General features: G+C 42.3%; 1 non-coding gene across 1 annotated transcript; it reads left to right on the top strand.

Moving 5' to 3' along the window:
- Positions 1-1168: 1168 nt before the first annotated feature.
- Positions 1169-1272, top strand: LOC148579662 (small nucleolar RNA R71). Its single transcript, XR_015896106.1, has one exon. It is a non-coding gene; the product is annotated as a small nucleolar RNA R71 (small nucleolar RNA).
- The last annotated feature ends 4339 nt before the right edge of the window (positions 1273-5611 follow it).

Here is a 5611-nt window from a genome sequence, read left to right as displayed (position 1 = left end):
GGCACTGCATTCTTCAGTCAACAACACAGTTTCCTCATTTCTCCAGCTTCTCTTTTTGGTCATTAATTCCTTTAAGAATTTTGCATAGAGTGGCATTTGCTCTATTGCCTCAGCAAACGGAATGTTGATTTGAAGCTTCTTGAAAATCTCCAAAAATCTGGAGAATTGGCCATCCTTTTCACCTTTCATCAAACGTTGAGGATATGGTGCTTTGGGTGTATACGGCTTCAAGACCTCTTTTTCTTTTTCTCTTGTTGCAGACGGTGTAAAGGATTGTCCCTGTTCCTTGTCTCTCACATTTTCCTTTGCTTCATCCTCTGTGGGTTCACTTGAGATCTCCTTTAGCTTTTTTCCACTTCTGAGGGTTATGGCTTTACATTCTTCCCTTGCAATAGCCTTGGCAGCATGAGAAACACTTGGCCCAGGGATTTGCTTATACAAATACCCAATTTGATTTTCTAACTTCTGGATGGCAGCTCCTTGGTTTTGCAAGTTGGAGATTACTTCTTCCTTAAAAGCTTTCAATTCGGTTATGTCTTGACCCATGGTTGCAAGCATTCCTTCTATCCTGTTTAATTGATCTTGGAATTGTTGGTTCGGGTTAGGTTGGGTAGGTCGATTATTTTGGCCTTGATATGATGGTTGGGAGTAAGTGTTTTGTGTGGCTTGGTATGCTCTTTGGTTGGGGTTTTGGTATGTGGACTTGTTATGTTGGTTTTGCTGGTTTCCCCACCCAAAGTTTGGGTGGTTTTTCCAGCCTGGGTTGTAAGTGTTGGAATGTGGATCATATGGTTGCCTTTGTTGATTTCCTACATAATTGGCCTCTTCCCAATCACCTCCTTCAGTGCTTTCTTCCTCTTGATCTTGTGTGTGTATTGCAGCCACTTACTTTGTTTCTAATTTCCTGGTGAGCTCTGCTAGTTGCTTGGCAAACACCTTGTTTTGGGCTAGAATTGTATCAACATGGTTCAGCTCCATGACTCCCTTAGTGTTGTGTCTCTCTGATGCATAGTAGTACTCATTCTCAGCCACTGTCTCAATCACTTCAATGGCTTCTTCCACAGTCTTCTTCCTGTTCAATGAACCTCCTGATGAATGGTCCACAGCCTTCCTTGATTTATAAGAAAGTCCATCATAGAAAATATGCAATTGCACCCAGTCATGGAACATGTCTGGTGGGCATTTCCTTGTCAAATCCTTGAACCTCTCCCATGCCTCGTAGAGAGTTTCACCATCTTGTTGTCTAAAAGTCTGAACCTCAGATCGAAGCCTATTGACCTTTTGCGGGGGGTAGAAACGTGCCAGAAACTTGCTTTCCACCTCATCCCATGTTGTTAGGCTCCCCCTTGGGAATGATTCCAGCCACTTAGCTGCCTTGTCCCTAAGTGAAAATGGGAACAAAAGCAGTTTATAGGCATCTTCCTGGACTCCATTGGACTTCACAGTGTCGCAAATTCTCAGAAATTTTGTGAGATGTTGGTTTGGGTCTTCATTAGCACTCCCACCAAATGAACAATGATTCTCCACAAGTGATATTAGTTGTGGTTTGAGCTCAAAATTGTTGGCCTGAATGGGTGGTTTCTGAATGCTGCTACCACAATTCCCAAATGTTGGGTTTATGTATGAACCAAGAACCCTCCTCTCGGGAATGGCATTGTTTCCATCAGCTCTCCCATGGTTATGAACTTCTCTTTCCATGTTGAGATCTAGAGTTTCCTCAAAATTGTCCTCAGATTCTCCTTCAGATTCTTCTTCTCCCAGTACTCTCTTCCCTCTTGCTTCCCTTCTAAGTCTATGAAGGGTCCTCTCTGGTTCGGTATATGGAGGAGTTGATGTCTCTCCTCTCCTACCTGTCATACAAGAACACAGCACAGGCAACAAACAAGTAAAATACTCTTGGTTAATGGAAGAGTATGGTTAGAGCAGTTGAGGAATTAATTCAAATAGTTAGTGAGTCAGTGAGTTAGTTGCTTGAATTTAAAGGCATAAAGAAAGAAAGCATGTAACAGAGTGCAGAAATTAAAATTCACAAGTAACTTGAACTGAATTAACAAAGCAAAAAAAAAAATGCTCAATCTAATTAACTTCCAATTGGAGAATTGTCAATCGAAAACCAATCCCCGGCAACGGCGCCATAAACTTGATGCGCATAAACTAGTTATGCCACGATTTAGGAAATTGCACGATCGGCAAAATTCCTTCCGGCAAGTGCACCGGTTATCGTCAAGTAAAAACTCACAATAGAGTGAGGTCGAATCCCACAAGGATTGGTTGAATGAGCAATTCGGATTAGAAGTGTGTTTAGTTGAGCGGAATCAAGAATTAGATGAGAATTGCGGAATGTAAAATTGGCGGAAAACGTAAATGGCAAGAAATTGAAATGGCGGAATCTTAAATTGCATGAATTAAAGAGCAGAAGCTAAATTGATGAAATTAAAAGGGAATGGGGGTGATTGCATGAATTGAGTTGCAGAATGTAAAGAGAAAGTGAAAATCGGAGATGGGGAATTCATTGGGTTATAGGAGATATTGAGATCTCCGAATCAAAACATGTGTATCTCTTCCTCAACCAACGCGTTCATTGAATTTTGCTTGGCAATCTTATATGATTGGATCCCAATCCCTTGGCTCACCAATTCTCTCTAAAAACAAACAAATTCCCAATCCCTTGGTTTAAATGTTCATAAGAAGAGATGATGCTCGATCACTGATTATACCACACAGTTTCATGAACCACAATTTGGTAGGATTACATGTCACAATATCCATCCAAACCCCAATCCAATTCACTGTGAGAAAGCTTCTCTAGCATGAATCCTCCATTCCTTTCCCAAGGTTCCGAAGGATTCCAATTATGGGTAGTTTCTTTCCCAAGACAACTACCCAATGGAATTAGATCGAGAAGCTTTCTAACAAAATTCAAGAGAAAAGATTGAAGAAGAAGATAAACTATTATTGATTCATTGAATTACAATAGAGCTCCCTAACCCAATGAAAGGGGGTTTAGTGAGTCATAGCTCTGAATTCAATTACAAAGGTATGAAAACTAGCCAAATGAAAAGGTAAAAGTCCGTCCTAACTTAAATTCTATCCTATTTATACACTTTCTATATTGAGCTTCTGTTGTGTTTCTTGGGCTTTGAGGCCTCTCCCTGCTTTCCTTTTGCTTTGGGTTTATGATCCATAATCTTGATGAGGCTGCTGATCCACATTCTGTAACATTCATTGAGCCAACTTAGTGATAATCAAGTAATGACACATGACTCAACAAATTGAAATTCCAGACTCATCAATCCTTCAGGCCCAATCCCATAAACCATGATATTCAATTGGGTTTCATACCAGAGTAAGTTTAAGTTAATGTTCGTGTTCAAAAGCTAACTTAAACTGCAATATTTTTGGCCCAGAAACCCTTTCCAATAGTGGCGTTTAAGTTGCAGTTTAAGCTTAAACTGCAGCTTAAACGCCAGACACTTCCAGTGATGCCTTTTGTGGAAGCACGTTTAAGCTTCAGTTTAAGGTTAAACTGAAGCTTAAACGTGGAAATGGAAGAAGGCAGCCCTGGAGGGTAACGTAGTCGAACACGTTTAAGCTTCAGTTTAAGGTTAAACTGAAGCTTAAACGTGGAGATAGGAAAGGCAGCCCTGGAGGTCGAACACGTTTAAGCTCCAGTTTAAGGTTAAACTGGAGCTTAAACGTGGAAGCGGAGAAAGGTAGCCCTGGAGGTGTCGAACACGTTTAAGCTCCAGTTTAAGGTTAAACTGGAGCTTAAACGTGGAAATGGAGAAAGGTAGCCCTGGAGGTCGAACACGTTTAAGCTCCAGTTTAAGGTTAAACTGGAGCTTAAACGTGGAAATGGAGAAAGCAACCCTGGAGGAGAAAACTTGGTCGAACACGTTTAAGCTCCAGTTTAAGGTTAAACTGGAGCTTAAACGTGGAAATGGCTCCCTGGTGCATTTCCCATTTCTGGCGTTTAACTTCCAGTTTAAGGTTAAACTGGAGGTTAAACGCCACTTTCACCCTTTCCTCAACTTTCATGATTTTGGCCGTTTAAGTTCCAGTTTAAGCTTAAACTGGAACTTAAACTCCACATGTGATATTCAAGCTTCCTTTATTGATTTTTGTTGCTTCCTTGCCTAGCCTCTTCTTCCCTGAAATCATCCAAACAACTGCATCAAAGTCTTGCAAATTTTCATGAGAATCTTCCATTCATAGCATTCAAGTAATATAACTAAAAACTCATGAAATTTGCATAAAAATCATACTGTTTGGATGGTTCATTGCTTTGTTATTCATTTAACCATTCTTGGTTACTTTAAGCTCAAGAAAGTGCATAAAACAACTAAAACTAACAGAAAAATGCTAGTGAAACTCGCCTAAGATGCCTTGGCATCAGTGCGTACCGACCTCTGCCACCAAGGAGGTCCTGGAAGACGTTCACAGTGGCATGTGTGGCAATCACCTCGAATCTCGGGCACTATCTAAGTAAGTGATATGAGCTGGCTTCTACTGGCCGATCCTACAGAAGGAAGCGGCTGAGTTCATCAAAACATGCCCTCCATGCCAGAAACACGCCAATTTCCACATAGCGCCACTCGAAGAGCTCATTGCGTCACCTCTCCCTGGCCATTCGCAAAGTGGGGGTCGACCTCCTCGGACTATTTTCCCAGGGATCAGGGCAAGTCAAATTCCTCATCATAGGAATAGACTTCTTCACAAAGTGGATTGAGGCAAAACCCCTGGCCGCCGCCACTGCCCAGCGAAGTCAGAAATTCTTATACAGAAATATTGTCACAAGGTTTAGAATTCTCCACTCCATCACCACGGATAATGGGACTCAGTTCACTGATACAGGCTTCAGAAACCTGGTAGCCAATCTGAAAATCAAGCACCAGTTTATCGCAGTGGAACACCCACAAGCTAACGGGCAGGCTGAGGCTACAAATAAGGTCATATTGGCCGGGTTAAAGTTTCGATTACAGGATGCGAAGGGAGCTTGGGCTGAAGAGCTCCCCCAAATTCTATGGGCATATCAGACAATGCTACACTCCACCACGGGTGAATCACCCTTCCGACTTACTTACGGAATAGAGGTAATGATTCCCGTTGAAGTAGATAAAGGATCCCCCAGGGTGATCTTCTACAATGAGGAAATTAACTCCCAAGCACAAAAAGAAGAACTCGACCTGCTTCCAGAAGTCTGAGACGGAGCTCGGATTAGGGAGGAAGCCCTGAAGCGTCGAATGGCACTAAGGTACAACCGAAAGGTAATCCAACGAAGCTTCATTACCAACGACCTTATCCTGATCTGAAATGACATCGGAGCAGGTAGGTCGGGAGAAGGAAAGCTAGCCGCCAATTGGAAAGGACCATACCGGATCACCGAAGTACTGGGAAAGGGTTACTATAAGGTGGCCGACCTCCAAGGGCGAGAACTCCCGAGGTCTTGACACGCCTCTAACCTGAGAAGGTACTATAGCTAGAAAAGCCTCGAGCCAAGGTCTACTCTTTTTTCCAGCAAAGGGTTTTTTAGCGAGACACCAGGCCGAGAACTAAAGGCAGACCAACTCACAGGGCAAACATATATATATTTTACTTCAGTTCATCGCAT

The sequence above is a fragment of the Arachis ipaensis genome, chromosome B10, assembly GCF_059453495.1.
Source record: "Arachis ipaensis isolate K30076 ecotype BB chromosome B10, ASM5945349v1, whole genome shotgun sequence".
NCBI classification, from domain to species: Eukaryota; Viridiplantae; Streptophyta; class Magnoliopsida; order Fabales; family Fabaceae; genus Arachis; species Arachis ipaensis.
This window is presented reverse-complemented; position numbering and strand designations above follow the sequence as displayed.